Below are 21,895 nucleotides of genomic sequence, written 5' to 3'. Positions count from 1 at the left end.
TATGGACCATAATATACACGCGTTGCGAGATGTATTGGCCAACTAATTTGATGATGATCATACATTGGATAATGCAACAACCTAAAATATACAATGTTGTACCTGGTTTCAGGTTAATGTTTTATATAAAATTATCAATATATATTAACAAACAAATGCCATTACAAATAATACTTTGATATATATTGTTTATATAAAACTAAGACATTTCGCAGCATTTATTTTAGGTATATAAATACATTTATTGAAGGAATTGATATATGCCAGTAAAATGGTGTATTTTTAATTTCTTTCAATAAAAACATATTTGACCAAATTTAAAACCAATATTATAAAACTCTAAGCGGTGGATCACTCGGCTCATGGGTCGATGAAGAACGCAGCAAACTGTGCGTCATCGTGTGAACTGCAGGACACATGAACATCGACATTTTGAACGCATATCGCAGTCCATGCTGTTATGTACTTTAATTAATTTTATAGTGCTGCTTGGACTACATATGGTTGAGGGTTGTAAGACTATGCTAATTAAGTTGTTTATACAAATTTTATAATAAAATTTTATAAGCATATGGTATATTATTGGATAAAAATAATTTAATTATTTTATTCATAATATTAACAAATATATGCAAAACATTATCTCACAATAGTAATTAAACTTTGAGAAAAACGAAGAGGAATATTTTCTTTTTCAATCAAATAATACTGAGAAATGTCTAGCATAAAATATTATCTAGAATTGTCTCTTATTAATGATTTGAAATATGAAAAACGTTGACAATATTATTATTCTTCGTTAATTCGTTACAAATAAATGCCATTAATATATATATACGTCAGCTTTAAACGAATTTAATAAAATGTTTTATCATTATATATAAAGAATTAATTGCAAATAAAAGTTATATACAACCTCAACTCATATGGGACTACCCCCTGAATTTAAGCATATTAATTAGGGGAGGAAAAGAAACTAACAAGGATTTTCTTAGTAGCGGCGAGCGAAAAGAAATCAGTTCAGCACTAAGTCACTTTGTCTATATGGCAAATGTGAGATGCAGTGTATGGAGCGTCAATATTCTAGTATGAGAAATTAACGATTTAAGTCCTTCTTAAATGAGGCCATTTACCCATAGAGGGTGCCAGGCCCGTATAACGTTAATGATTACTAGATGATGTTTCCAAAGAGTCGTGTTGCTTGATAGTGCAGCACTAAGTGGGTGGTAAACTCCATCTAAAACTAAATATAACCATGAGACCGATAGTAAACAAGTACCGTGAGGGAAAGTTGAAAAGAACTCTGAATAGAGAGTTAAACAGTACGTGAAACTGCTTAGAGGTTAAGCCCGATGAACCTGAATATCCGTTATGGAAAATTCATCATTAAAATTGTAATATTTAAACAATATTATGATAATAGTGTGCATTTTTTCCATATAAGGACATTGTAATCTATTAGCATACCTTCGGGACCCGTCTTGAAACACGGACCAAGGAGTCTAACATATGTGCAAGTTATTGGGATATAAACCTAATAGCGTAATTAACTTGACTAATAATGGGATTAGTTTTTTAACTATTTATAGCTAATTAACACAATCCCGGGGCGTTCTATATAGTTATGTATAATGATATTTATATTATTTATGCCTCTAACTGGAACGTACCTTGAGCATATATGCTGTGACCCGAAAGATGGTGAACTATACTTGATCAGGTTGAAGTCAGGGGAAACCCTGATGGAAGACCGAAACAGTTCTGACGTGCAAATCGATTGTCAGAATTGAGTATAGGGGCGAAAGACCAATCGAACCATCTAGTAGCTGGTTCCTTCCGAAGTTTCCCTCAGGATAGCTGGTGCATTTTAATATTATATAAAATAATCTTATCTGGTAAAGCGAATGATTAGAGGCCTTAGGGTCGAAACGATCTTAACCTATTCTCAAACTTTAAATGGGTAAGAACCTTAACTTTCTTGATATGAAGTTTAAGGTTATGATATAATGTGCCCAGTGGGCCACTTTTGGTAAGCAGAACTGGCGCTGTGGGATGAACCAAACGTAATGTTACGGTGCCCAAATTAACAACTCATGCAGATACCATGAAAGGCGTTGGTTGCTTAAAACAGCAGGACGGTGATCATGGAAGTCGAAATCCGCTAAGGAGTGTGTAACAACTCACCTGCCGAAGCAACTAGCCCTTAAAATGGATGGCGCTTAAGTTGTATACCTATACATTACCGCTAAAGTAGATGATTTATATTACTTGTGATATAAATTTTGAAACTTTAGTGAGTAGGAAGGTACAATGGTATGCGTAGAAGTGTTTGGCGTAAGCCTGCATGGAGCTGCCATTGGTACAGATCTTGGTGGTAGTAGCAAATAATCGAATGAGACCTTGGAGGACTGAAGTGGAGAAGGGTTTCGTGTGAACAGTGGTTGATCACGAGTTAGTCGGTCCTAAGTTCAAGGCGAAAGCCGAAAATTTTCAAGTAAAACCAAAAACGCAATATATACAAATCAAGCTAATATAATATACTTGAATAATTTTGAACGAAAGGGAATACGGTTCCAATTCCGTAACCTGTTGAGTATCCGTTTGTTATTAAATATGGGCCTCGTGCTCATCCTGGCAACAGGAACGACCATAAAGAAGCCGTCGAGAGATATCGGAAGAGTTTTCTTTTCTGTTTTATAGCCGTACTACCATGGAAGTCTTTTGCAGAGAGATATGGTAGATGGGCTAGAAGAGCATGACATATACTGTTGTGTCGATATTTTCTCCTCGGACCTTGAAAATTTATGGTGGGGACACGCAAACTTCTCAACAGGCCGTACCAATATCCGCAGCTGGTCTCCAAGGTGAAGAGTCTCTAGTCGATAGAATAATGTAGGTAAGGGAAGTCGGCAAATTAGATCCGTAACTTCGGGATAAGGATTGGCTCTGAAGATTGAGATAGTCGGGCTTGATTGGGAAACAATAACATGGTTTATGTGCTCGTTCTGGGTAAATAGAGTTTCTAGCATTTATGTTAGTTACTTGTTCCCCGGATAGTTAGTTACGTAGCCAATTGTGGAACTTTCTTGCTAAAATTTTTAAGAATACTAATTGGGTCAAACCAATTAGTTCTTATTAATTATAACGATTATCAATTAACAATCAATTCAGAACTGGCACGGACTTGGGGAATCCGACTGTCTAATTAAAACAAAGCATTGTGATGGCCCTAGCGGGTGTTGACACAATGTGATTTCTGCCCAGTGCTCTGAATGTCAAAGTGAAGAAATTCAAGTAAGCGCGGGTCAACGGCGGGAGTAACTATGACTCTCTTAAGGTAGCCAAATGCCTCGTCATCTAATTAGTGACGCGCATGAATGGATTAACGAGATTCCTACTGTCCCTATCTACTCAGTCGATTTTGGATTGCTCGAGTGAGCAGACGTGTGTTTTCGTGCGCTCCGTTAGTTAATTCAAAAACAACAGTCCCCGGTTAGCTACATAGCTGAAACTAGCACCAAAATTCGTGTTTATTGCCTGTGAAAACGTTTTCGGTTTTTTCTGCATGAAAAACTGTGCGGTTGAGTGATATTTCGCGTTTTTCATTTTGTGAATTTTGTTTTCATATTTGCCTCATTTAGGCATATTTTATTTGACAGTTGTCTGAAAGGTAATTGTGACTTTGCTATTTGTCATATATTTGGTACGGAAATTGGACAAAGGTGTGTGACTTTGATAAGTGGTTCGAGCATTGGAATTTCAGCAAATCAGCTGATTGGGATACCAGATCAGCAAAATAGAGTCGGGGTTCCATCCAATATGGATGTTAGCGAGTCTGGGAGTGAACATGGGAGCAGCCGCAGTTCAGCCCGTGGAAGGACCGTGCGCGCTAGGGGAAAACGCAGTATGGGGCCGCCGAGAGATGCATCACGGGCAAAGGTTCCAGCTATTGGTGGGACAAAGGACACGCCAGTGTCTTTAGATGAAGAAAATGAGCCATTATGGATGGAGATGCCGAGTGCTGCTGCGATTGCCGCAAGTTCAGCTGACCCTGTGAATGCTGCTCTGAACGCCGCTGAAAACGCCGCTGCGACTATTGACGCCCCGGATACTGCATCCATTGTTACCCCAGATATTCCGGTAGTCTCCATCATGGAGAAGGTAAAGATGGGAAGCGGTGCCATAGCACGAGAATTGGCGGACATCCGGACCTCGTTCGCGAAAGTATTGGTTGCCTCGACGACCAGCTCAAAACTGGCTGGAAAAATCCAGAATAATTTCAACAGGTATGAGGAGATTATCAGTGCTATGATGATTCACATTGGAGTCCTCGAGGATCGTGCAAGCAGACAACCAACGCCAACACCGGTCGTCTCGGCTGCCTCCTATGCAACTACTGCTGCAAGAGGCGCGCATCTTGTTGGCCAACCTGCTCCCCCCGTAGCCGCACCACGGAGCGTGAACATTCGCGAAACGTGGTCAGCGGTCGTTGCCGGCGACGATCCCACCCTCTCGGGAAGGCAGATTGCGGACAAAATCCGCAAGGAGGTTGCGCCCGCCCTGGGCGTTAGGGTTCATGAGGTGCGTGAGCTGAAGAGAGGCGGTGCTATTATTCGCACGCCATCTCGAGCAGAAATGACCAAAGTTGTCGCATCTGCAAAGTTCGCTGAGGTGGGCCTTAAGGTGTCGAGGAATCCGATTATAAAACCTCGGGTGATTGTGCAAGACGTTGACACCACCATAGGACACGAGGAATTTATGCTGGAACTCAAAGAGAAAAACTTTGAGGATTGGTCGATGAAGCAGTTTCAGAAAGCGGTGGTTTTGACCACAAAGCCCTGGTCTACTGCCAACGGTGCCACAATTAACGTGACACTGGAAGTAGACGACCAGGCGCTGAGCCTTCTAGATGGTGGCAGAGTTTACATCAAGTGGTTCTCTTATCGCTGTCGGCGGCAAGTGCGCACCTACGCTTGCCATAATTGCCTGGGATTCGACCACAAGATTGACAACTGCAGGTATACGAAGCAGGTCTGCCGTCAGTGCGGACAGGATGGCCACAAAGCGGTACAATGTTGTAACCCGGTGGATTGCCGTAACTGCCGGCATAAAGGGCTTCCCTCAGGACATTATATGCTCTCGGGAGGTTGCCCGATATACGGCGCGGTGATAGCAAGGGTGCAAGCTAGACATTAATATGTTCAGCTTCATCCAAGCAAATTGTGGCAAAGGCCGTTGCGCTTTCATCGAGCTTGCCAAGCAGGTGAGAGATGCTGGCCACCTGTTCGCACTAGTCCAGGAGCCCTACGTGGACACAGCTGGAAGAATGACTGGACTCCCTGGAGGGATGAGGGTCTTCGCAGACAAGAGGAGGAAAGCCGCAATCATAGTGGATGATGCAAATGCCATCTGCATGCCCATCGAGAGCCTGACGACGGAGTACGGAGTGTGCGTGAGTGTCACGGGAAGATACGGCACTATCTTTCTGGCCTCCGCATACTGCCGGCATAGAGCTGCTCTGGAGCCCTACACCGACTACCTGGATTCGGTCCTGCTGCTGGCCAGCACGACACCGACAATCCTTGGAATAGATGCTAACGCCGTGTCCCCCATGTGGTTTAGTAAATCTCCACCCAACTCTGGAGATAGTCATCGTCGCGAACGGGGACAGCACTTGACCGAGTGGATCATTGCAAGCGGTGCCTGTGTGCTCAACACAGCCAGCCAGGTGTTCACGTTCGATAATATTCGCTCCAGTAGTGATATCGACGTGACCTTCGCCAACGACGCAGCGCGAGCATGGGCTATGTTCGAATGGAGAGTCGACTTCTGGGATCTCAGTGACCACAACATTATCACTGTTGAGGTTACTCCAGATCCCAATAGGGCCGTTGAGAGCCTAGCTCCGGTACCGCAATGGAGACTCTCCAATGTAAGTTGGCGAAGATTCGGTGAGGAGCTAAGGAGTGCAGCAAGAGGTCTCGAGGAACTGGAGGAATCGCCGTTGGACGAACGAGTGTCTGCCCTCCGCTCTACCGTACAGGACGTGTGCGACAGAGTGATGGGGCGCAGGATGCCTGCAGAAAGGAGAAAAGTAATATGGTGGAATCCTGAACTGAGTACCAAACGCCAAGAGGTTCGGAGACTGAGGCGGAGGCTGCAGGAAGCTCGTCGGAGTGGTACCGATGATGCTGTGCAACTTGTTGCTGGTCTGAGGCTTGCTTCAGCCCAGTACAAGAAGCTTATCCTGACGACAAAGGAGCAAAACTGGCGGGACTTCGTGGGACGGCACAAAGATGATCCATGGGGGCACGTCTACCGAATATGCCGAGGCCGGAAGAAGACAACCGATCTCGGATGTCTTCGGTCGAACGGCGCGCTTATCGTAAATTGGCTCGACTGCGCAAACGTGCTTCTTCGCCACTTCTTTCCAGTTGCGGAGTCGACTGCACGCGTGGACGTACACCCTGGTGCCCCGCCAATTCTCGAATCCTTCGAGGTGGCGACCTGCGTCTCCAGACTGAAAAGTCGGAGATCTCCGGGTATGGATGGCATCACGGGTGGCATCGTCAAGGAGGTATGGCGTGCCATTCCGGAGCACCTGACGTCGCTGTACTCTCGATGCCTCTCGGAAGGATACTTCCCTGACGAGTGGAAACACCCGAGAGTGATACCGCTGTTAAAGGGGCCCGACAAGGACAGGAGCGATCCTTCGTCCTATCGTGGCATATGCCTTTTGCCAGTGTTCGGAAAGGTGCTCGAAGGACTCATGGTGAATCGACTCAAGGATGTGCTACCGGATGGCTGCAGATGGCAATTTGGATTTCGGCCTGGACGCTGCGTGGAGGATGCCTGGAGGCATGCCACAACCACAGTTGCCAACACCACGTCGCAATACGTCCTTGGAATTTTTGTCGATTTCAAGGGAGCATTCGACAATGTGGAGTGGAGCGCAGTGCTCGATCGGCTTGTCGACGTCGGCTGTCGTGAGATAAGCTTGTGGAAAAGCTACTTCTCCGGCCGAAGGGCAAGTATCATCAGCAGGTATGAAGCAGCCACAGTCTCGGTTACACGGGGCTGCCCGCAAGGGTCCATTAGTGGTCCATTCATTTGGAACCTTCTGATGGATGTGCTGCTTCAGCGCCTAGAGCCACATTGTGCTGTGAGCGCGTATGCAGATGACTTGCTACTTTTCGTTGACGGGAATTCCCGTGCTGATCTGGAGCGAAAAGGCGAGCAGTTGATGAGCATCGTGGGAGCCTGGGGATCTGAAGTTGGAGTGAGCGTGTCCACCAGCAAGACGGCAATCATGTTGCTGAAAGGGAAGCTTTCGCAACGAAGGAGACCAACGGTGCGTTTTGCTGGAGCAAGCCTACCGTATGTCGAAAAATACCGGTACCTGGGCATCTTAGTCGGCGAGCGGTTGAGTTTCCTCCCGCATATCTCGGCAATTCGAGATCGGCTGACTGGAGTCGCCGCGGGGCTAGCACGGGTGCTTCGAGTTGATTGGGGACTCAGTTCCCGCGCAAAGAGGACCATATATAGGGGACTCATGATGCCATGTGCACTCTTTGGTGCCTCGGTATGGTACAAGGCGGTGAGTAGGGGTAAATCCCTAAAACTCCTCACCTCGTGCCAGAGGACCATCCTTTTGGGATGCCTACCGGTATGCCGCACAGTGTCCACCGTGGCACTGCAGGTGCTTGCTGGTGCTCCTCCAATGGATCTTGACGCTCATCGGTCTGCTTTGAAGTTCAAACTACGGAAGGAAATCCCCCTGGATACCAACGACTGGCTGCATGGACTGGATATGACCGGGATGAACTGGAAGGAAAAGATGGCTCTGCTAGACGAGCGTCTGCTAAATGAGTGGCAGCTCAGATGGGATAGCGCGGATCACGGGCATGTGACTCGCGAATTCTTCCCAGAGGCAGCGTTTGTCTACAAGAGGAAAGACTTTGTCTTTACTCTAAAAGCCGGATTCTTACTGACAGGACACGGGTCGCTAAACGCATTCTTGCACGACAGGACTCTCAGCACCACGACCGCATGCTCATGTGGGGAGGTTGACGAGAGCTGGCTTCACGTGTTATGTGAATGCCGGCTGTACAATGAATTGCGTGACCTCGATGCTCTCGGAATTGTCCAGGACCAAGGAAGATGGATCGTCGCGGGAGTAGTAGAGACCCCAGAACGGATGCGTCTCCTAGAAGTTTTCGCGGATGCTGCCTTTTTGAGGCGAAGGATGGCTACGACGGATGGAAGGCGAACCACAGGCGCTGGGCTCTAGCCCAACTCACCCCTGCTGTGTGGCTAGCGGCGAAGAATTCTACCACAGCTTGTCATAGCTTGTCGTAGGAGGCGACTAATATGGCATGGGTGCCCCATCCGAGCTTGTCGGAGCTTAAGGGGTGAGGCCTACCGAGCCTGTAATTTCGGTACCACGGGTTGAGCAGTTCCAAGGCTGCTCATTGAGGTCGGCCCCCTAGTGGGAGTATCGTGGTGGCTGTGGTTGACACCCATATCGCGGGTAGAGCCTTCGGGCTCGACGTGGAGTTGCGTCATACAACTCGGGTGCTGTGACCCATAGATCAGTAGGGATTTAGATAGATCCCGCTCCTCAGCAAGGGGGAGTGCTTGCCCGACAAGTAAGCATTCGAATTGCTACCGGGGTGGTTGCTATGTACATAGCTATAGCTTCTAGTCCGGGGCGTTGGTCTGGCGCTTAACCTAGACACATTGCACTATACACTCACTTGTGGGTGTATAAGAGTGCCGTGGTTGTAATCCCTTCAGTGTGGAACACGCCACGTTAAATAAGCTTCGGAGGGATCCGATGGACACCTGTCCCTATCTACTATCTAGCGAAACCACAGCCAAGGGAACGGGCTTGGAATAATTAGCGGGGAAAGAAGACCCTTTTGAGCTTGACTCTAATCTGGCAGTGTAAGGAGACATAAGAGGTGTAGAATAAGTGGGAGATATTAGACTTCGGTTTGGTATCGTCAATGAAATACCACTACTCTTATTGTTTCCTTACTTACTTGATTAAATGGAACGTGTATCATTTCCTAGCCATTATACGGATATATTTATTATATCTTATGGTATTGGGTTTTGATGCAAGCTTCTTGATCAAAGTATCACGAGTTTGTTATATAATCGCAAACAAATTCTTTAATAAAACGGTGCATTTATGTATTTTTGATTTGAAAATTTGGTATAACTCCAATTACTCAGGTATGATCCAATTCAAGGACATTGCCAGGTAGGGAGTTTGACTGGGGCGGTACATCTCTCAAATAATAACGGAGGTGTCCCAAGGCCAGCTCAGTGCGGACAGAAACCACACATAGAGCAAAAGGGCAAATGCTGACTTGATCTCGGTGTTCAGTACACACAGGGACAGCAAAAGCTCGGCCTATCGATCCTTTTGGTTTAAAGAGTTTTTAACAAGAGGTGTCAGAAAAGTTACCATAGGGATAACTGGCTTGTGGCGGCCAAGCGTTCATAGCGACGTCGCTTTTTGATCCTTCGATGTCGGCTCTTCCTATCATTGTGAAGCAAAATTCACCAAGCGTTGGATTGTTCACCCATGCAAGGGAACGTGAGCTGGGTTTAGACCGTCGTGAGACAGGTTAGTTTTACCCTACTAATGACAAAACGTTGTTGCGACAGCATTCCTGCGTAGTACGAGAGGAACCGCAGGTACGGACCAATGGCACAATACTTGTTCGAGCGAACAGTGGTATGACGCTACGTCCGTTGGATTATGCCTGAACGCCTCTAAGGTCGTATCCGTGCTGGACTGCAATGATAAATAAGGGGCAATTTGCATTGTATGGCTTCTAAACCATTTAAAGTTTATAATTTACTTTATAAACGACAATGGATGTGATGCCAATGTAATTTGTAACATAGTAAATTGGGAGGATCTTCGATCACCTGATGCCGCGCTAGTTACATATAAAAGCATTATTTAATACAATGACAAAGCCTAGAATCAATTGTAAACGACTTTTGTAACAGGCAAGGTGTTGTAAGTGGTTGAGCAGCTGCCATACTGCGATCCACTGAAGCTTATCCTTTGCTTGATGATTCGATAATAAACATAAATTTAATTGTGTTTATTTTGTTTGGCTTTTTTAAGTCAGAATATATATATATATAAAATATATATATATAAAATAATAATTATATTTAAATAAATTTTATTTAAATATATTTAACAATGGTAGCCATATGTATCGTCATCCTATTAGTGACGCGTATAAAAATATTCTAAGTCCGAACATGCAAATAAGAGACATATGCAAGTATATGTACTTCTTAAGGTAGCCAACTGAATCGTCATCCTATTAGTGACGTGTATACAAATATTCTAAGTCCGAACATACAAGTAAGAGACATATGCAAGTATATGTACCTCTTAAGGTAGCCAACTGAATCGTCATCCTATTAGTGACGTGTATAAAAATATTCTAAGTCCGAACATACAAGTAAGAGACATATGCAAGTATATGTACCTCTTAAGGTAGCCAACTGAATCGTCATCCTATTAGTGACGTGTATAAAAATATTCTAAGTCCGAACATACAAGTAAGAGACATATGCAAGTATATGTACCTCTTAAGGTAGCCAACTGAATCGTCATCCTATTAGTGACGCGTATAAAAATATTCTAAGTCCGAACATGCAAATAAGAGACATATGCAAGTATATGTACCTCTTAAGGTAGCCAACTGAATCGTCATCCTATTAGTGACGTGTATAAAAATATTCTAAGTCCGAACATACAAGTAAGAGACATATGCAAGTATATGTACCTCTTAAGGTAGCCAACTGAATCGTCATCCTATTAGTGACGTGTATAAAAATATTCTAAGTCCGAACATACAAGTAAGAGACATATGCAAGTATATGTACCTCTTAAGGTAGCCAACTGAATCGTCATCCTATTAGTGACGTGTATAAAAATATTCCAAGTCCAAACATGAGTTATATGGATATGAAAATAATATTAAGTTCTAGTATGGATATGAAAAAAAATGAGTTATATGGATATGGGAAAAATAACAAGTTCTAGTATGGATATGAAAAAAATGAGTTATGTGGATATGGGAAAAATAATAAGTTCTAGTATGGATATGAAAAAAAAAATGAGTTATATGGATATGGAAAAGAATACAGAGTTCTAGTATGGATATGGAAAAATGAGTTATATGAATATGGGAAAAATGATAAGTTCTAGTATGGATATGAAAAAATATTGAGTTATATGGATATTAAAGAAATAATAAGTTCTAGTATGGATATGGAATAAAATGAGTTATATAGATATGGCAAAAAATTTAATGTTCTAGTATGGATATGAAAAAAATTAGTTATATGAATATGGGAAAATTTATAAGTTCTAGTATGGATATGGGAAAAATAATAAGTTCTAGTATGGATATAAAAAAATATTGAGTTATATGGATATTAAAGAAATAATAAGTTCTAGTATGGATATGGAAAAAAATTAGTTATATTGATATGCTAAATAATGAGTTATATGCATATGGGAAAAATACTAAGTTGTAGTGTGGATATGGATAATTATATAGATATAGAACAAAAAATAAGTTATATGGATATGGTGGCATCAGTACGAAATATGCCCAATTTACATACACCGGAGCCGCAGTACGATAAATACCCAATATTTAGACGTCGTGGCCAAAAACATATATAGGGAGGCAGTGCTCGCCGACCGGCCGTATTGTTCAAAATTTATGTTTATCATATTATTTTGGCAATGCTATATATAAATGATATCTTATACATATAATTCAATTATAGCGATATGGAAATACCATATTATATGTATAAAGAAAAAAAATGTATAATAAAATATACATTGACATACAAATATGGCTAGTTGTATGGATATGCCGTATTCATTATATGGATACGGCATATAGATTATATAAATATGACCAAAAAATATTTTATATTGATATGGCAAATAAAGAAATTACTTGAATATGGAAATAAAAGAAGTTATATTGATATGGAAGAAAATAATGAGTCATATAGATATGTTGGCATCAGTACGAAATATGCCCAATTTACATACACCGGGGCCGCAGTACGAAAAATACCCAATATTTAGACGTCGTGGCCAAAAACATATATAGGGAGGCAGTGCTCGCCGACCGGCCGTATTGTTCAAAATTTATGTTTATCATATTATTTTGGCAATGCTATATATAAATGATATCTTATACATATAATTCAATTATAGCGATATGGAAATACCATATTATATGTTTATAGATAATAAATGTTTAATATAATATAGATTTACATACAAATATGGCTAGTTGTATGGATATGCCGTATTCATTATATGGATACGGCATATAGATTATATAAATATGACCAAAAAATATTTTATATTGATATGGCAAATAAAGAAATTACTTGAATATGGAAATAAAAGAAGTTATATTGATATGGAAGAAAATAATGAGTCATATAGATATGTTGGCATCAGTACGAAATATGCCCAATTTACATACACCGGGGCCGCAGTACGAAAAATACCCAATATTTAGACGTCGTGGCCAAAAACATATATAGGGAGGCAGTGCTCGCCGACCGGCCGTATTGTTCAAAATTTATGTTTATCATATTATTTTGGCAATGCTATATATAAATGATATCTTATACATATAATTCAATTATAGCGATATGGAAATACCATATTATATGTATAAAGAAAAAAAATGTATAATAAAATATACATTGACATACATATATGGGTAGTTGTATGGATATGCCGTATTCATTATATGGATACGGCATATAGATTTTATAACTATGACCTAAAAATATTTTATATTGATATGGCAAATAAAGAAATTACTTGAATATGGAAATAAAAGAAGTTATATTGATATGGAAGAAAATAATGAGTCATATAGATATGTTGGCATCAGTACGAAATATGCCCAATTTACATACACCGGGGCCGCAGTACGAAAAATACCCAATATTTAGACGTCGTGGCCAAAAACATATATAGGGAGGCAGTGCTCGCCGACCGGCCGTATTGTTCAAAATTTATGTTTATCATATTATTTTGGCAATGCTATATATAAATGATATCTTATACATATAATTCAATTATAGCGATATGGAAATACCATATTATATGTAGAAAGAAAAAAAATGTATAATAAAATATACATTGACATACAAATATGGCTAGTTGTATGGATATGCCGTATTCATTATATGGATACGGCATATAGATTATATGGATATGACCAAAAAATAATTCATAAAGAAATTATATGAATATGGCAGAAATAATTGGTTATATTAATATGATCAAATAATACTTTATATAAAAAAGTGAATATCTTTGGTTGGGTGGCAAAGAGAATTAAATATGCCCGATATATAGACGTCGTGGCCAAAAACTACTATAGGGTGAAGTGCTTGTCTGTTGGTCTATATATATACATATAATATTTTATGTGTACACATTATTATTATAGATAGTTAATATCTATCGTATGGGTGGCAAACGGAATTAAATAATTTCGATATTTAGACGTCGTGGCCAAAAACTACTATAGGATGGTCAGTGGTTGTCCACCAATTAATTATTGAACAAACCATATGAATATCATATGCTGTTGTCAATATAATGTATATCAATAATAATAAAAATAAGGATGGTACAGTAAGTAGTCCATCTACTATTGAACAAAATATATTATAATATATACTTTTGTTATCAATAGAACAACATATATTAAAATCAAAATATTATCCGTATAAATTTGTTTCTTAAATGAAATTAAGACTTGGCTACGTGGTTAATATTATAAACCCATGATAAAAAGGTGAAACAGAGGTCAAGTTTCTATTATATATAGAATAACAAATTGTTTCCGACTTTTATCGTTAATCTTTGGTGGCAGGTATATATGATAATTTATATTAAATTATTATATCCCCTGTCGTTTGGGCACAGAGTATCGCTTGCCGGTACAATGTGTTTACAAAAAGCATTATAATAAAATATAATTGCAATATTAGTGATCAAAATAATTTCATATGCGCTCGGTTTTATATCATATATTACCAGAGAGTTATATGGAAAAGATAAATTTTAAATTTATCATCAAAATGCAAATGATTTAACTCAATATTTATATTGGTTAAACAAAAATTGTACATGTGTGGATACAATAATTATGTATGTTGAACAAAAATGATATTTTAGAATGAAATATGTATATATAATATAATAAAAACTTATAGAAAGAACAATATATATTGAAAATTGTGTTATAAAAAAGTTGTACTTTTTCTTCAACATCAATTATAAACTTGTTATATTAGTGGCGAAACAAGTAAAAATTAAAGAACGTATACGAATGCCATATAAAAATGGCCGTATTCGAATTAAAATAGAATTATTTCACAAAGCAAAAAAAAATATTGAATTAAAATCAATATTTAAGAAAAACCGAACATATAAAATGGAAATAAAATCTATTATATTTATATTACTAATTTCTATTCAAAAAATATGAATGAAATATGAACGAAAACATTATTCTGGTTGATCCTGCCAGTAGTTATATGCTTGTCTCAAAGATTAAGCCATGCATGTCTAAGTACACACGAATTAAAAGTGAAACCGCAAAAGGCTCATTATATCAGTTATGGTTCCTTAGATCGTTAACAGTTACTTGGATAACTGTGGTAATTCTAGAGCTAATACATGCAATTAAAACATGAACCTTATGGGACATGTGCTTTTATTAGGCTAAAACCAAGCGATCGCAAGATCGTTATATTGGTTGAACTCTAGATAACATGCAGATCGTATGGGTCTTGTACCGACGACAGATCTTTCAAATGTCTGCCCTATCAACTTTTGATGGTAGTATCTAGGACTACCATGGTTGCAACGGGTAACGGGGAATCAGGGTTCGATTCCGGAGAGGGAGCCTGAGAAACGGCTACCACATCTAAGGAAGGCAGCAGGCGCGTAAATTACCCACTCCCAGCTCGGGGAGGTAGTGACGAAAAATAACAATACAGGACTCATATCCGAGGCCCTGTAATTGGAATGAGTACACTTTAAATCCTTTAACAAGGACCAATTGGAGGGCAAGTCTGGTGCCAGCAGCCGCGGTAATTCCAGCTCCAATAGCGTATATTAAAGTTGTTGCGGTTAAAACGTTCGTAGTTGAACTTGTGCTTCATACGGGTAGTACAACTTACAATTGTGGTTAGTACTATACCTTTATGTATGTAAGCGTATTACCGGTGGAGTTCTTATATGTGTTTAAATACTTGTATTTTTTCATATGTTCCTCCTATTTAAAAACCTGCATTAGTGCTCTTAAACGAGTGTTATTGTGGGCCGGTACAATTACTTTGAACAAATTAGAGTGCTTAAAGCAGGCTTCAAATGCCTGAATATTCTGTGCATGGGATAATGAAATAAGACCTCTGTTCTGCTTTCATTGGTTTTCAGATCAAGAGGTAATGATTAATAGAAGCAGTTTGGGGGCATTAGTATTACGACGCGAGAGGTGAAATTCTTGGACCGTCGTAAGACTAACTTAAGCGAAAGCATTTGCCAAAGATGTTTTCATTAATCAAGAACGAAAGTTAGAGGTTCGAAGGCGATCAGATACCGCCCTAGTTCTAACCATAAACGATGCCAGCTAGCAATTGGGTGTAGCTACTTTTATGGCTCTCTCAGTCGCTTCCCGGGAAACCAAAGCTTTTGGGCTCCGGGGGAAGTATGGTTGCAAAGCTGAAACTTAAAGGAATTGACGGAAGGGCACCACCAGGAGTGGAGCCTGCGGCTTAATTTGACTCAACACGGGAAAACTTACCAGGTCCGAACATAAGTGTGTAAGACAGATTGATAGCTCTTTCTCGAATCTATGGGTGGTGGTGCATGGCCGTTCTTAGTTCGTGGAGTGATTTGTCTGGTTAATTCCGATAACGAACGAGACTCAAATATATTAAATAGATATCTTCAGGATTATGGTGTTGAAGCTTATATAGCCTTCATTCATGGTGGCAGTAAAATGTTTATTGTGTTTGAATGTGTTTATATAAGTGGAGCCGTACCTGTTGGTTTGTCCCATTATAAGGACACTAGCTTCTTAAATGGACAAATTGCGTCTAGCAATAATGAGATTGAGCAATAACAGGTCTGTGATGCCCTTAGATGTCCTGGGCTGCACGCGCGCTACAATGAAAGTATCAACGTGTATTTCCTAGACCGAGAGGTCCGGGTAAACCGCTGAACCACTTTCATGCTTGGGATTGTGAACTGAAACTGTTCACATGAACTTGGAATTCCCAGTAAGTGTGAGTCATTAACTCGCATTGATTACGTCCCTGCCCTTTGTACACACCGCCCGTCGCTACTACCGATTGAATTATTTAGTGAGGTCTCCGGACGTGATCACTGTGACGCCTTGTGTGTTACGGTTGTTTCGCAAAAGTTGACCGAACTTGATTATTTAGAGGAAGTAAAAGTCGTAACAAGGTTTCCGTAGGTGAACCTGCGGAAGGATCATTATTGTATAATATCCTTACCGTTAATAAAAAAATTTGTTAATACAAATTTAATACAAATTACCAATATATATATATATATACATAATAATTATAATAATAATTATACCAAAAATATGATCTTAAAAGTAAAAGATCAAATAAATTTCGAACAAGCAAATCGAAATATTGTAATAATATAATATTATTACAAATAAATTAAATAGAAACAAACATAAAATTCGAACAAGCAAATCGAATTATTAATATAATAAAATATATTTTATATATTTATTATAAACTTTTGTGTGTATATGGACCATAATATACACGCGTTGCGAGATGTATTGGCCAACTAATTTGATGATGATCATACATTGGATAATGCAACAACCTAAAATATACAATGTTGTACCTGGTTTCAGGTTAATGTTTTATATAAAATTATCAATATATATTAACAAACAAATGCCATTACAAATAATACTTTGATATATATTGTTTATATAAAACTAAGACATTTCGCAGCATTTATTTTAGGTATATAAATACATTTATTGAAGGAATTGATATATGCCAGTAAAATGGTGTATTTTTAATTTCTTTCAATAAAAACATATTTGACCAAATTTAAAACCAATATTATAAAACTCTAAGCGGTGGATCACTCGGCTCATGGGTCGATGAAGAACGCAGCAAACTGTGCGTCATCGTGTGAACTGCAGGACACATGAACATCGACATTTTGAACGCATATCGCAGTCCATGCTGTTATGTACTTTAATTAATTTTATAGTGCTGCTTGGACTACATATGGTTGAGGGTTGTAAGACTATGCTAATTAAGTTGTTTATACAAATTTTATAATAAAATTTTATAAGCATATGGTATATTATTGGATAAAAATAATTTAATTATTTTATTCATAATATTAACAAATATATGAAAAACATTATCTCACAATAGTAATTAAACTTTGAGAAAAACGAAGAGGAATATTTTCTTTTTCAATCAAATAATACTGAGAAATGTCTAGCATAAAATATTATCTAGAATTGTCTCTTATTAATGATTTGAAATATGAAAAACGTTGACAATATTATTATTCTTCGTTAATTCGTTACAAATAAATGCCATTAATATATATATACGTCAGCTTTAAACGAATTTAATAAAATGTTTTATCATTATATATAAAGAATTAATTGCAAATAAAAGTTATATACAACCTCAACTCATATGGGACTACCCCCTGAATTTAAGCATATTAATTAGGGGAGGAAAAGAAACTAACAAGGATTTTCTTAGTAGCGGCGAGCGAAAAGAAATCAGTTCAGCACTAAGTCACTTTGTCTATATGGCAAATGTGAGATGCAGTGTATGGAGCGTCAATATTCTAGTATGAGAAATTAACGATTTAAGTCCTTCTTAAATGAGGCCATTTACCCATAGAGGGTGCCAGGCCCGTATAACGTTAATGATTACTAGATGATGTTTCCAAAGAGTCGTGTTGCTTGATAGTGCAGCACTAAGTGGGTGGTAAACTCCATCTAAAACTAAATATAACCATGAGACCGATAGTAAACAAGTACCGTGAGGGAAAGTTGAAAAGAACTCTGAATAGAGAGTTAAACAGTACGTGAAACTGCTTAGAGGTTAAGCCCGATGAACCTGAATATCCGTTATGGAAAATTCATCATTAAAATTGTAATATTTAAACAATATTATGATAATAGTGTGCATTTTTTCCATATAAGGACATTGTAATCTATTAGCATACCAAATTTATCATAAAATATAACTTATAGTTTATTCAAATTAAATTGCTTGCATTTTAACACAGAATAAATGTTATTAATTTGATAAAGTGCTGATAGATTTATATGAATACAGTGCGTTAATTTTTCGGAATTATATAATGGCATGATTATCATTGATTTTTGTGTTTATTATATGCACTTGTAGGATTAACAATGCGAAAGATTCAGGATACCTTCGGGACCCGTCTTGAAACACGGACCAAGGAGTCTAACATATGTGCAAGTTATTGGGATATAAACCTAATAGCGTAATTAACTTGACTAATAATGGGATTAGTTTTTTAACTATTTATAGCTAATTAACACAATCCCGGGGCGTTCTATATAGTTATGTATAATGATATTTATATTATTTATGCCTCTAACTGGAACGTACCTTGAGCATATATGCTGTGACCCGAAAGATGGTGAACTATACTTGATCAGGTTGAAGTCAGGGGAAACCCTGATGGAAGACCGAAACAGTTCTGACGTGCAAATCGATTGTCAGAATTGAGTATAGGGGCGAAAGACCAATCGAACCATCTAGTAGCTGGTTCCTTCCGAAGTTTCCCTCAGGATAGCTGGTGCATTTTAATATTATATAAAATAATCTTATCTGGTAAAGCGAATGATTAGAGGCCTTAGGGTCGAAACGATCTTAACCTATTCTCAAACTTTAAATGGGTAAGAACCTTAACTTTCTTGATATGAAGTTTAAGGTTATGATATAATGTGCCCAGTGGGCCACTTTTGGTAAGCAGAACTGGCGCTGTGGGATGAACCAAACGTAATGTTACGGTGCCCAAATTAACAACTCATGCAGATACCATGAAAGGCGTTGGTTGCTTAAAACAGCAGGACGGTGATCATGGAAGTCGAAATCCGCTAAGGAGTGTGTAACAACTCACCTGCCGAAGCAACTAGCCCTTAAAATGGATGGCGCTTAAGTTGTATACCTATACATTACCGCTAAAGTAGATGATTTATATTACTTGTGATATAAATTTTGAAACTTTAGTGAGTAGGAAGGTACAATGGTATGCGTAGAAGTGTTTGGCGTAAGCCTGCATGGAGCTGCCATTGGTACAGATCTTGGTGGTAGTAGCAAATAATCGAATGAGACCTTGGAGGACTGAAGTGGAGAAGGGTTTCGTGTGAACAGTGGTTGATCACGAGTTAGTCGGTCCTAAGTTCAAGGCGAAAGCCGAAAATTTTCAAGTAAAACCAAAAACGCAATATATACAAATCAAGCTAATATAATATACTTGAATAATTTTGAACGAAAGGGAATACGGTTCCAATTCCGTAACCTGTTGAGTATCCGTTTGTTATTAAATATGGGCCTCGTGCTCATCCTGGCAACAGGAACGACCATAAAGAAGCCGTCGAGAGATATCGGAAGAGTTTTCTTTTCTGTTTTATAGCCGTACTACCATGGAAGTCTTTCGCAGAGAGATATGGTAGATGGGCTAGAAGAGCATGACATATACTGTTGTGTCGATATTTTCTCCTCGGACCTTGAAAATTTATGGTGGGGACACGCAAACTTCTCAACAGGCCGTACCAATATCCGCAGCTGGTCTCCAAGGTGAAGAGTCTCTAGTCGATAGAATAATGTAGGTAAGGGAAGTCGGCAAATTAGATCCGTAACTTCGGGATAAGGATTGGCTCTGAAGATTGAGATAGTCGGGCTTGATTGGGAAACAATAACATGGTTTATGTGCTCGTTCTGGGTAAATAGAGTTTCTAGCATTTATGTTAGTTACTTGTTCCCCGGATAGTTAGTTACGTAGCCAATTGTGGAACTTTCTTGCTAAAATTTTTAAGAATACTAATTGGGTCAAACCAATTAGTTCTTATTAATTATAACGATTATCAATTAACAATCAATTCAGAACTGGCACGGACTTGGGGAATCCGACTGTCTAATTAAAACAAAGCATTGTGATGGCCCTAGCGGGTGTTGACACAATGTGATTTCTGCCCAGTGCTCTGAATGTCAAAGTGAAGAAATTCAAGTAAGCGCGGGTCAACGGCGGGAGTAACTATGACTCTCTTAAGGTAGCCAAATGCCTCGTCATCTAATTAGTGACGCGCATGAATGGATTAACGAGATTCCTACTGTCCCTATCTACTATCTAGCGAAACCACAGCCAAGGGAACGGGCTTGGAATAATTAGCGGGAAAGAAGACCCTTTTGAGCTTGACTCTAATCTGGCAGTGTAAGGAGACATAAGAGGTGTAGAATAAGTGGGAGATATTAGACTTCGGTTTGGTATCGTCAATGAAATACCACTACTCTTATTGTTTCCTTACTTACTTGATTAAATGGAACGTGTATCATTTCCTAGCCATTATACGGATATATTTATTATATCTTATGGTATTGGGTTTTGATGCAAGCTTCTTGATCAAAGTATCACGAGTTTGTTATATAATCGCAAACAAATTCTTTAATAAAACGGTGCATTTATGTATTTTTGATTTGAAAATTTGGTATAACTCCAATTACTCAGGTATGATCCAATTCAAGGACATTGCCAGGTAGGGAGTTTGACTGGGGCGGTACATCTCTCAAATAATAACGGAGGTGTCCCAAGGCCAGCTCAGTGCGGACAGAAACCACACATAGAGCAAAAGGGCAAATGCTGACTTGATCTCGGTGTTCAGTACACACAGGGACAGCAAAAGCTCGGCCTATCGATCCTTTTGGTTTAAAGAGTTTTTAACAAGAGGTGTCAGAAAAGTTACCATAGGGATAACTGGCTTGTGGCGGCCAAGCGTTCATAGCGACGTCGCTTTTTGATCCTTCGATGTCGGCTCTTCCTATCATTGTGAAGCAAAATTCACCAAGCGTTGGATTGTTCACCCATGCAAGGGAACGTGAGCTGGGTTTAGACCGTCGTGAGACAGGTTAGTTTACCCTACTAATGACAAAACGTTGTTGCGACAGCATTCCTGCGTAGTACGAGAGGAACCGCAGGTACGGACCAATGGCACAATACTTGTTCGAGCGAACAGTGGTATGACGCTACGTCCGTTGGATTATGCCTGAACGCCTCTAAGGTCGTATCCGTGCTGGACTGCAATGATAAATAAGGGGCAATTTGCATTGTATGGCTTCTAAACCATTTAAAAGTTTATAATTTACTTTATAAACGACAATGGATGTGATGCCAATGTAATTTGTAACATAGTAAATGGGAGGATCTTCGATCACCTGATGCCGAGCTAGTTACATATAAAAGCATTATTTAATACAATGACAAAGCCTAGAATCAATTGTAAACGACTTTTGTAACAGGCAAGGTGTTGTAAGTGGTTGAGCAGCTGCCATACTGCGATCCCACTGAAGCTTATCCTTTGCTTGATGATTCGATAATAAACATAAATTAATTGTGTTTATTTTTTTGGCTTTTTTAAGTCAGAATATATATATATAATCAAATATATATATAATAAAATAATAATTATATTTAAATACATTTTATTTAAATATATTTAAC

General features: G+C 39.2%; 4 non-coding genes and 1 pseudogene across 4 annotated transcripts; all 5 read left to right on the top strand.

Moving 5' to 3' along the window:
• The first annotated feature begins 335 nt into the window (after window positions 1-335).
• LOC138914737 (5.8S ribosomal RNA) lies at window positions 336-514 on the top strand. The gene has a single exon (XR_011420547.1). It is a non-coding gene; the product is annotated as a 5.8S ribosomal RNA (ribosomal RNA).
• A 398-nt stretch (window positions 515-912) lies between these two features.
• Window positions 913-10,103, top strand: LOC138914735 (large subunit ribosomal RNA; annotated as a pseudogene).
• Window positions 10,104-14,616: 4,513 nt separating this feature from the next.
• LOC138914731 (small subunit ribosomal RNA) lies at window positions 14,617-16,612 on the top strand. Its single transcript, XR_011420543.1, has one exon. It is a non-coding gene; the product is annotated as a small subunit ribosomal RNA (ribosomal RNA).
• A 623-nt stretch (window positions 16,613-17,235) lies between these two features.
• Window positions 17,236-17,414, top strand: LOC138914726 (5.8S ribosomal RNA). The gene has a single exon (XR_011420538.1). It is a non-coding gene; the product is annotated as a 5.8S ribosomal RNA (ribosomal RNA).
• A 398-nt stretch (window positions 17,415-17,812) lies between these two features.
• Window positions 17,813-21,768, top strand: LOC138914734 (large subunit ribosomal RNA). The gene has a single exon (XR_011420546.1). It is a non-coding gene; the product is annotated as a large subunit ribosomal RNA (ribosomal RNA).
• Window positions 21,769-21,895: the final 127 nt, after the last annotated feature.

Source organism: Drosophila takahashii, unplaced genomic scaffold, assembly GCF_030179915.1.
Source record: "Drosophila takahashii strain IR98-3 E-12201 unplaced genomic scaffold, DtakHiC1v2 scaffold_86, whole genome shotgun sequence".
In the NCBI taxonomy this organism is placed as follows: domain Eukaryota; kingdom Metazoa; phylum Arthropoda; class Insecta; order Diptera; family Drosophilidae; genus Drosophila; species Drosophila takahashii.
The sequence above is the reverse complement of the archived record's forward strand: the minus strand, read 5'-3'. Positions and strand labels throughout refer to the sequence as shown.